Here is an 11,294-nt window from a genome sequence, read left to right as displayed (position 1 = left end):
GCGAGTCACCTTGAACTGCAGAAGCTTGGTTTCACCCAAGGGAAAAAAGCACCAGAGGGAAAAAACGAAACAACTGTTGAGGTACTTGGAAGATCTCTGCTTGTACAATGGCTAGTCTCTGTGTGCATGTGGACAGATGCACTACAGCTGCTCTAAATATTTTTTCACCTATTTTACAGAAAGTACCTAATGTTAGACCTCGTGTAAGCTGCAGCATTTCCCTTCAATATGTTACAAGTTGTCCATTTGCATTGCTGATAATTCTGATTTCACTCAAAACAGGGTGCCTTTCATTTCAGAATTGCCCTACCCCACAGAAAGCTTGTGCCACAATGAGATTAATTTCAACAGTCGTAAGACCTGCTGGTACAGTAAGGTCCTAAGATGCACAGATAAACATGCACCGTGTAACTGATGTCAAGGGACATACTGCTGTATACTAAATGTCGTCAGGGATGCTGATTCTGAAATGACTTTCTAGTTCACTGCAATGACTCACCTTGCTTACTTGTGTTTAGTCCCTACTAGGGTGTTCTCTTTCCAAAAGCTTTGAATTACTGGTCAGAAGAGAATCTTTTGTTGCTTGATTTTAAAAAATCATTGCTTTTAGGTAACTGCAAACTGTTGTGAATTCAATTTAAACCATTTGGTCCTAGAGGATGGTGTTAGAGTGTAAAAGTAGGAGTGATGCACCTGCCAATCTAAGGTAGTCAAGTACTTGCCATTAAGGTGTAAGACACTATGTGACGTATCATTTGTATCTGTTAAGGTTTTATCAGTATTCCTATAAATAAATCCATGTTTCAGGGATTTACTATGTGGTTGTGTGAGTGATTGAAATTCATCAGTTACTGTAAAACTTTGGGGATTAATGTATTTAAACTAGTTGAAAAAGTTTTTCAAATTCGAATAAAATAGAATTTGTAGTTATCATTTTTTGCTCAAAACTGCAATCAGGTATATTGTTTCAATGTGAATTAATGGCTTGTACGTGTTTATTAGCTGTGTTTTGTTACATCACCTTGCAGCTTATTATGGATAAGTGCCAATAGCTGTTGACTTGGTTTTGTTTAATTTTTCTTTTTAATTTTGTGCATGTCCACAAGCTAAAACTTGACTTCTGCTAAATGCTTTCTTTAGTCTTTGAACTTTAATTTTTGTTTTGCTCAGGTACATTCCAGTCTATTGATTTTTTTTTTAAGTTATGCCTTATCTTTCAGTGTTCTAAGATGAAAGTTCACAGGTGAAATATGCTGCCAGAGTATGAAAGATTGTTAAATTGAGGGTAAAACGTCTTCGAAAATTAAATCATAGTGGTGTCTATCTTAATACTATAAATTTCACATTAATCTCACTTTTATTTCTTGATATTAATTCTTCCTAACATAATTAATCACTTACAGTTTTCTTAGGAAACTAACAGTTTCCAGTTTAAAGTCTGAAAACACCCACCTATTTATGGAAAAAGCCATACCAGTAGATCAGAATGTAGTATTTCTCCTGTGTAAAAATGTGATCTTGAATTAAACAGTTACGTGTGTTTGCCTATGTCTTTAACTGTATATGTAGTTTTGATCCAATTTATCTTTACCATTTAAATTAGATTCTTAAATTCTTCTTAAATTTTTTACTAATGGCTGTAATTTCACTTTTCTGTATAGCAGACTTTGAATTTGGCTTTTGTGATGAGCATGGATATCATCCTGCTACCTGTCTTGGGTAGCCCGAATGAGGACCCTGTGGTCTCTGTGCCCTTTGTTCAGGGTTGGTTTTTTTTTTTGTGTCTGTCAAAAGCTTTGTGATGATACATTGATGTTGACTGCACAAAAATTGCAAAAGGATCCATAAGTTTAATGTTTCTGATGTTTTCATTTTTAGAGCTAGTAAACAGTTCTTTCAATGCAATATGTACAAACCTTGTACAGGTTTAGCTTTGTTAAGTATGACGAATAAAATGTTATGTAATAGGGCAGAAAACTTTTTTGTCATGCTGCCTCTTAGTTTTTCCATATGTGTTTTTGTGTATGTGCAATTATTTGTGAAGTCACTGAGGTAAAGTAATTCCAGCACGTGGATCAGTCTCATTGTTAGGTTAACCTTATTGAAGAATTACTTTGCTTCTGTGTGTAGATGTAGGAAATAGAACTTCATCACAACTGTGAGTAACAGCAAACGCTATTCTTGATTATATCCCATGTTCTTAGGTGCTGATAGAACATCATGATCTTGAAAATTAACTGTCATTAATTATTTATTGACCTGTTGCTGTGCATGTGGATGAAGAGGGAATGAGCTTTTCTGTCTTCCCCAGCTGCCTCCCTTCACTCTCCCCCAGTGTATTTCTTGGGTCACATGTCTGTTTTTAGGAAGGGACTTGCTGTTTCCTAATGTACATAGGGTCTTTCAGAGCCCATTACAGAAAGGATCAAAGACAACATCCTGTCATATGTTTGAGTTAATAATAGTGTTTTCCTTGCAGATGCAGCGTGTTCCATTCTTGACGCTTCCTAGCTGTTCAAGTCTGATGCCATACCTGCCTCAGGACAGTCTTCCCTCAGTCTCTCTGAGACCTAAGGCAGTGCCTGCTTGTTGCCTCCATGGTTCTGCTTTATATTGTTTTTGACAATTAAGTTCTGATGCCTTTCTGAGACAGTAGAAGTTTAGTGATATATATTCACATAGCAGGCATTTCGTATCTACAAATGATGGCAAGAGTTTTGTTACTACTTTACCTATCTGTATTACCATTCTTCCTGTATTTCTTCCTGTCTCTGTGAGAAAGGACACTAAATTGATATGTGCATTAAAGCCTGAACATGCACTGCAAGGTTATGTAGCCTGTGTTACCTTTTTATTTTAATTTCAAGCCAATGCCAGGTGCGTCACCAAAATGAAATCAGTGTATCACATCATTTGGGTTCTGAACTTTATTCTTGTTCCTGGTTTTGTCCTATTTAATCAAGAGTATGACACACTACATAGTTGGATCTCCTTAGCTTTTTCCCCTGAATAGTGACCATAATGACAATGATAGAAGATATAAGTTACTGATTTGTTTTATAGGCCTTAGAGTGGACAGGTGTTTGTCTTGATGAGCCAAATACTATTTTTTTATTCCAAGTTGGTTGCAGTGTGTTTCTGTTGAATGACTTACTACTTTGTAAGTTGTGGCTGTGTCTTGTTTCTCTAGAAACTGCATATTGATAAAGTTACTTTCAACTCATAAAATTCTTTAGCTTCTTAAATTAAACTTCTTCCCTAATTATGACAGTTTAAAAAAGAATCACTCTATGTTTCAGGTGTTTGTCCATGTATGTACTTGTGTCAGCTCAGTCATGAATTAGTGCTGATTATAAAATAAAGGTAATTTTGGTTGATTTCAATTCTAGCTAATACACATTTTTTTCTTTTGTGTTTCCAGAATTACTTTGTTTACTTGCACTGTTCATTTTATGGTAGTAAATTAAAGAGCTAGAACACAGAATTGCTAGCTAGCTATTTTTTTTTTCTGATAATAGCACTGAGGTGAGTCCTTTTTATTCTTTTAAATATTAGGATATTTCAGAAAGGTGTATTTTGTCTATTATAATAGTTAAATTACTATTAAGTGAAATGGTAGATGTGGCATCTAGCCTCCTAACTATCAAAGGCTTATTGTGAAATTATTTTAGCATTCAAAATCAGTTAACTATAAATCAGTTTTTGTTTAGAAAAAAGAACTAGTATCCTATGATTTAATGTCTTTCAATAATTAAAACTTACAGAGAAATGTTATTAACAGCTATATATTTCATCCTCATCTAACTGCTCAACATATGTCAATCTGAACATAGACAAAATATAGGACGCATCTGAAAAAAAATGTTATTAATCCATGAGAAATGTAATGGCTTTAATTTTTTTCAGATTGCAACAGCAGGAAGAGGAACATTTGTTATATGCAAAATAGGTTCTCTGCATACCTGCCACTTGCATTGGGGTGGTGCTTTGTGTAGTAGTTGCAGATATTGGTTCTATCTACAAAACAAAGGAAACGGTTTATTCCCTCATGCATGTTAGGGGTTCTTTGCATTGGGACTGAGAGTCATACAAAGCAAAGCCCACTGCTGGAGCTCTGAGGACTGGGCATGGGTCATGACAAGGTGCTTCTGCCAAGATGGAGATGGAAATATTGGTGGCACATAGGGGAAGGAATGGGGAGTGTATTTCAAAATGAGGTATAGTCTTATCCTGCCATTTCCCCCTGTATTTCCATGGTTTTTGGTGTAACCAGGGGTATGCTCTCTCCCTGTTTCAAACTTGTAGCCTCTATACAGGTACACATATTTTTATATATAAAAATAAATACATAAATGTTTCCCATCTAGCATTCAGTGTGGTGGAAACTGCCCAGAAGGATTTTGAAACTGTGAGGAGAATTAGAAAGGAGATTCTGTTCTGCTCAGCTTTTCTAAATCTTATGTACTTCCTTGGGGCTGTGGAAGTTACTGGTCACCTTTCTGTCCTATGCAAATGTACCCTTGATGGTGTTTTTTCTACTTTTGAGTGGTTCTGTCCTAGGAGGGAGATTGTTTAAAGTTCTGATAGTGAAATGCTATTTCCTTCCTGAATCTTCATTAAGCTGATTCCAGACCCAGTGACTGACTTTTTATGGTTTGGGATTTGGTTTTTTTGGTGTTTTTCATTGGTATGGTGATTACTGGCTTAGAGAATGAATATTCTAATGTGAAAAAATGTCTGTAGAACTGAGGATGCCAGTGTTCATGGGAAGACAGTAATTATTACTGACACTTGAGTGAACCACTGTGATATTTATGTGCCAAGGCCCACCCTTTGCCAATATTTCTGACTTTCCTTTATTTCAAATTAGTTCATGGGCCTGTGATTTTAGGTCGTGTATTAAATCACACAGGGATATTTCTGTGCCTGTGCTGTACAACTGAGTTTATGCTGTATTTCTGTTTTGTCTCCTGCAATTTTGTTCTATTTTAAAAGACATACAGACCTAGACAAACCTTTAAGAACTTGTACCTTTTTTTTCTCCATGGTTTGTAGAAAACTAGAAAGAACAAACAAAAGCAGGTGCAGCTACTTCACATGAAGAATCGTGTCTACACAGCCCACTTCTGCTATTCAGATTAGCCTATTCTGTCTAGGTTGAGTTTCTTAACACTGCTGCACAATGAATGTTGCTGAAGTGTGAATTTTACTTGCTAGCCATGTAGGACAAAGTCTTAAATGTTCCTATGGCTTGATCTGAGATCTATAAAAAGAGCTGATTTCAAAGAAAGTTTTATCTTTCTTTGTCCATATAGAATTTGAAAAATCTAAGGACCTTTTCGATTGTGAACCTTCTCAAAGAATAGAAACTTCAAATAATTTCTCCTGTACAAGAACAGTAGTGCCTTTATCTCATGCAGATTTTTCTTTCTAAGGTAACACTATTAGGAAGCTACTTATTTTTCTGTTTGTGAGGTGGTTTGTTTGTTTTTTGTTTTTTTGGTTTTTTTTTTTTTTTTTTTTTTTTTTTTTGTTAAAGGAACCATACTGAACGCAGACCAGGTAGATCATTATTTCTGCAAAGACCCATGTTTGGGCTGGCATTATTGTTCCAGCTGTAGGATAATATAATCCTATAATACAGGATTGTTCCAGTGAAAGTGTTCATTCTTGAGGTCTTGGACATGTTCTGAAGAAATTTTTCCTCCTCTTTTTGTTCCTGTTGAAGTCACATTCATAACCTCATCTGAAATGGACTTGATGACAGGTCATGAAAGTTATCAGTTATTTGTTATATTTTAAGTTAGCAATGCAGTTCCTTTTAAAATTCTTACCTCATATGGAGATTCTTGCTGACAAATATTTCATGTTTTTCCCAGCCTTGACATGTCACTGAGGTAACTCTTCAGTCTTTGTTTTTAATAAATATTATGTAATGGGAAGTATTGTTTTTAATGCATCAGCGCTCTGATAAGCAAGCCCAAAAAACTCAGAAGCTGTTGTTCCTTGGGAAATTTTAGAAGACTCCTGCAGCAGATGCTGTAAAATGTGTATAATTTAATGCTGTGCTCTATTGATTTTCTAATCTGTATTCTTTATTACTTCATAGGCACAGCTGTAAGAATGACACTTTTCTATTACTTGTTTTGTAAACTGACCACTGACTCAGAAGTCACTGAATAAGATCAGGTGGCCCAAGAAATTTAGAAATTAATTGGAATTACATTAGTCCCACCCTGTCTTAGAAAGCCATACATCTATGAATGCAGTAGTACTGTGGGCTTGACCTACTTGGGTACTGTACAATTTTATTAAGTATATTTGGAGTAGCTGCCAATGTTTTCAATTCAGAAGTGGGTGATGTCTGTATACAACTTGGTTACTGTGATATTATTTTAAGAAAGCCCAGTTGCACGTATCAATTTGCTATTAGTACCACACTGTTTTTTGTTATTCAGCATTGTCCTGTCCTGGATTATAAATCAGGGGTTTCATCTTCTTGTTGTCATTTCAAGAACTACTATGGTTGTAAGTCTAAACAAATATAGAAATATTTTATATCTATTTGATTGTTTTATTCCAAAGTACAAAGTTGATTCATATCCTCTACCACCAAAATTTGGCCTTACCAGTTCTGTTCTTTTTGACCCAGTGTATGCACCTCTTTCATGTCCCATCTTTTTTGTCTGCTATTCCATCCCTCTTTTAATCAATTCAGTTGAGAGCCAGATAAACTGATCTATCCATGGTACATGCCCATTTTCTGTGTTAAAACTTCATATGAATCATAGACTCATGGAGTATGCTGAGATGGAAGGGACCCATCAGGATTATCATAGAATCCAATTCCTGGCCTTGAGCAGGACCCCCAAGAATCACGCTGTGTGCCTGAGAATGTTGTCCAAACTGAAACTCTTTCATTGCTCCCAGAGAATCCAGATGGCAGTGATGAGTTAGTGAACTTGCACAACTCCAGAATTTCGTTTAACCATGAAAATAGCCATACTTTGTCTATACCACTGTGAAACACTGAAACTATAAGGACTTTTGCTAAATATTTTCTGCTGAAACACCATGAACTTCCTACCTTCTTTTATTCATGATTTCTTCGTTTGTGCATGTCATTTGCTTATGTGAGTGAGATAGATACATTTTAGGACAGGAGCAACCGAAATTAACTTACCTGGTTTTAACCTCTGGGTAAGAGTAAGATAGATCTTTGCCTCGCAATTCCAGCTCGGGAGGAGGACGGGTTTTTAGCTGGCTCCCCATGAGCAGGATCTGGTGCTGAACAGCGCTGCGGTGCTGCGGGCGCTCCCAAGCCACGCGTGTTTTATTGCAAAAGCCGCGCGATGACAGCGGAGCGCCGCGAGGTGGGGCCGTGTCCCCAGCGATGCCGGTGCCTGCTGCCATCGATATTCCAGCTGCCAGCGGTATCCCAGACAACGGGGACGGAGCCGGCCTTTGCGCGATCCTCCGTGCGGGACAGGCACTGCTGCTGCCCTGGGAGGGGACACTGCGTTGTCTCGTTTTGGCGCACGGAACCGTTCAGCTTGTGAAAGCATCCGATGCTGATAAAGCTCCTCAGATAAGCCGTTTCTGTGGTTTGTTCGAGTTACTCAAGGATAAGGACAAGGTGAATCTCTGGGTCATTTTTGCACTTTCAAGTGTAAAGGCTTGACTGAAAGCCCACAGAAAGTCTCCTGTGCTATGGAGTATTTAGTATGACAGGGCACAGGAGTGGGGGTTTCTCAAAGCACTGTGGTACCTAACTCCTTAAACACTTATCTGTCCCCAACATTAAAAAAAAAAAAAAAAAAAAAAAAAAAAAAAAAAAAATTAAAAAAAAACCCAAAACCACACACGCACAAACAGACAAAATCAACGACAGCAACAATACAAGCTGAAAACAAGATCTAGAATGGGAGCCAACATCCCTTTTTAACCTATAACTGAGTGGTGACCACATAAGAGAGCATAATTTTTGTTCCTTCTTATCTGGACACAAAGAATAGCATTTTGTCCCACAGAAGTAGAATTTGCTTCTTACCAATACTTGGAAATGATGAAAATTTAAAAATAAAAAAAAACCCCAATATTTCTCAGTTTTTAACATTTTTTAATGTGGAATATTGATGTGGACTAGACTTTTATAAAATTTCTCCCACTCAGTGATGTAAAATGTCCAATGTTAAGTTCCTAGAATTTTAGTGGAACTCTGCCCCAGTTGCTACAATAAAATAAGAATTTTAAACAATCTGGAAATTTGAACACTTCATATACTCATTGTATACGTACATATACTAGGGTAAATGTGCCACTTCCACTACAGGGACTGAAATTAACCATTAATACACTTTGACTAGCCAGTTAAATGACTCTTCTGTTCCTGTCCATACAGCCACCTTTTCCTTTTGACTTCCATCCAGCACTTTTTCATATGGCATGTCTGTTGCAAGAATATAATCAAAATATAGTCAGCAATCATCTGGCTACTTTAAAATTCTAATGCTTCTGTAAACTCCCTAGCAGAGTAGGGATGACATGTGAGGGTTTTATTGTTTTAGAAAACAGTCTGTAATACACTGACTTGTGAATGGATTGAAGTGGTCAAACCATGCTGCAGTAGACAATTTCAAAGGAAATGGAATACAGTTCTTTCCCCTGCTGATTCAACTGCTGAGATACGCATCTTGTGATGAATATGCAAGTGATTCCTAATGGAAATGAGAAACAGATAGGAAAACCACATAGTTTTTGTGATTCCAGGAAGTTTCCAAACAATAAGCAGAGCTACTGCCTTATATCTGGATGGCAGAGTGAGGTGGAGCTCAGCATTAGGGTGCAGACAAGTGAATGCGGTGCCTCAGCCCCAGGAAGCCACTGAGGTGTTTAACACACAGAGCTGGTGCCACCTGGGCTGTCTCACAGTCCACTGTCCTATGGAGATGCCTGATACTGGCACACAGGAAACAGGACCTGTGGAAAAGACACTGGGCCTTTTTTTTAACCTCAGTTGTGAGACCTCGAGGTCTGCTGTCTGTGTGCATAGACACTGAGCTCATTGAGAGTATAATAGAACAAATAGATATGGTGCACTAAAGATTTTAGCTTGGGAATACCTTTATATACATATAGGTTTTGTACAGGCTCAAAGCTTAAGAAAAAACAGAACGCATTTAGAAGAGTTAAGGTGATTGAAAACCTTAGGATAAATATTTCTGGATAAATATTCCAGAAATAAACTTGAAGTACAAAAATAGATATAAGGAAGCATTCTAGATTATTATTAACACCCACCAATTAGAATTGAATTTTTTTAAGACATATTAGCCAAAATATTGCAAATGTAAGATTTGTTTGACTGAGAAACAGTCTCCCAAGAGGAGTCATAGAAGCAATTTTGCAACATTTAAAAGTAGACTAAATAAATTCTAACAAAAAGACAAAACAAAACAAACATACAAACAAAAAACCATAAAAACCCCACAAAAAATCAAACCCACTAAGAAATCCTAATGACCTGGTAATAAAAGGCACCAGAAATTTAAAAATGTGTTTTTAAGTCTGATTTCTATGATTACAGTTCTTGGTATATTCTGTCTTCATAGGTAGCTAGCTACTAATTCAGACAAGTGTCAAATCTATTTACTGATTTGTGTTCCTACCACTATAACATTTCTTTTATTAAGAACAAATGTCTAAAAGAATCTAATTTTATTAGCCATTTTTTCTCTGTTATTGTCATAAGAAAATTGCAATATTGTCTGGGACACTTATTCTTCTAAAAATAGACTATGAAAAGTTAAAAGTTGGTATACAAGGGCTCTCTGGAACTAACAGGGCATTCAGGCAGCAAGGTGGGCATAATGTAGAGCTGCTTCCGACTGAAGGCATTAGCAGTTAGGATATTCTTTTTTCCTAAGATGTACAAAATATTAATACTTTCAAAGGTTTTCAAAGCTATTGTAATTCCTTACAGACATTCCAGGTACAGACACCAGTCTCTCCTGGAAGTTTCTATTCAGTATTTCACTTAACTTAGTGGGCATGACTGGTCTTGAAAACAGGCCAATGTTTTCCTTGCAACTGGGTGTTAAATGCACAGAGAACCTTAGTACCTAGCTCCCATTGCTTTGTCCACATTTTTAAAAATCCAGATACCTTTGTCAAGGTGGCTCATTATCCTGTATCAGAAAAAATATCAGTAGGAAATAGGTTGTGTCCGTGACATCTTATAATTCCAAAAAACCCAAAGAGCCTAGCTCATAGGTCACTGCTCAGTTGTTCTTATCATCTCTGTATCTTGGGGCATGGAACATATAACCACAAGTACAGCTTTTGGCCAAAGCTGGATAATCAGCTTATTTTCATACCATTGAGAAGAGTGAAGATACTTGGACGTTTTTTAAGTGATTGGCATAGTCGTAATTGACAGCAGCATTACACAGTTGGAAATCTAATCTCTAAAGGAAAATAAATATGGCATTTTTTCCAGGGAAAATCCTACGAAGCTCAGGTTTCCTAAAAATTACTTGGCACAAAACTCTTATTTGGGCACAGTAGGTAATAATCGTATGTTGGAAAGGAGGATGATCAGATGACTCATCACAGTATTCCTCCCCATCTCTTATTTTTATGATTTATGTTATGGTTCAAGCAGAGGGCTACCTCTTAGCTGGCAGTGAAGCACAACTGCTCAAATACAGAATATCAGATCCAAGTTTCTGTGTCTCCGGGTATTCTTTATGAAGAGAAGACATTGGCAAAAGCAACATGAAATAAAGCCACCTGCTCCCTATTGGTGCGTAGCTAGGCTAGGCACCGATTTGCAGCCAGGGAGTTTCTGTCCAGCCCCATTTTTCCTACTCAGTCACTCAACCATAAGCTCTCCTAAACTGCAACAGCTGCAGTTCATTTTTTTTCTTTTTGCGTTTAGAGCCAGGAGTAACCTGGGGCACAAACCAAAGCAACGAACAGACAAAATTAGTTCTCTATTGTGAAGGTACTACAGTTATCTTTTACTGTTACATCTATGTGTTAAGTAATGGGCACTAATCAATGCTCCTTTGATTGCTTTGTATCTTCCACCTCAATGCAAAGGCAGGTTACAGCTCCCCAGTTTCAATGTAAGTCGCTGCTTGACAGCCCTAAACAGAGTGTTTATAGCTGTGTTTGATGATTGGTTTGGTTGTCTATCTCTAATTGGAAGAATTCTTCTGAATTCCAGAGAGCAGTGAAGTCACAGCAGTTCTCGTATAGACAGTCAGAAATCCAGATTTACTGCTCATTTT

Source organism: Chamaea fasciata, unplaced genomic scaffold, assembly GCF_029207755.1.
Source record: "Chamaea fasciata isolate MVZ Bird 193981 ecotype frontalis unplaced genomic scaffold, bChaFas1.0.hap1 SCAF_2, whole genome shotgun sequence".
NCBI classification, from domain to species: Eukaryota; Metazoa; Chordata; class Aves; order Passeriformes; family Sylviidae; genus Chamaea; species Chamaea fasciata.
Note: the sequence above shows the minus strand (reverse complement) of the source record.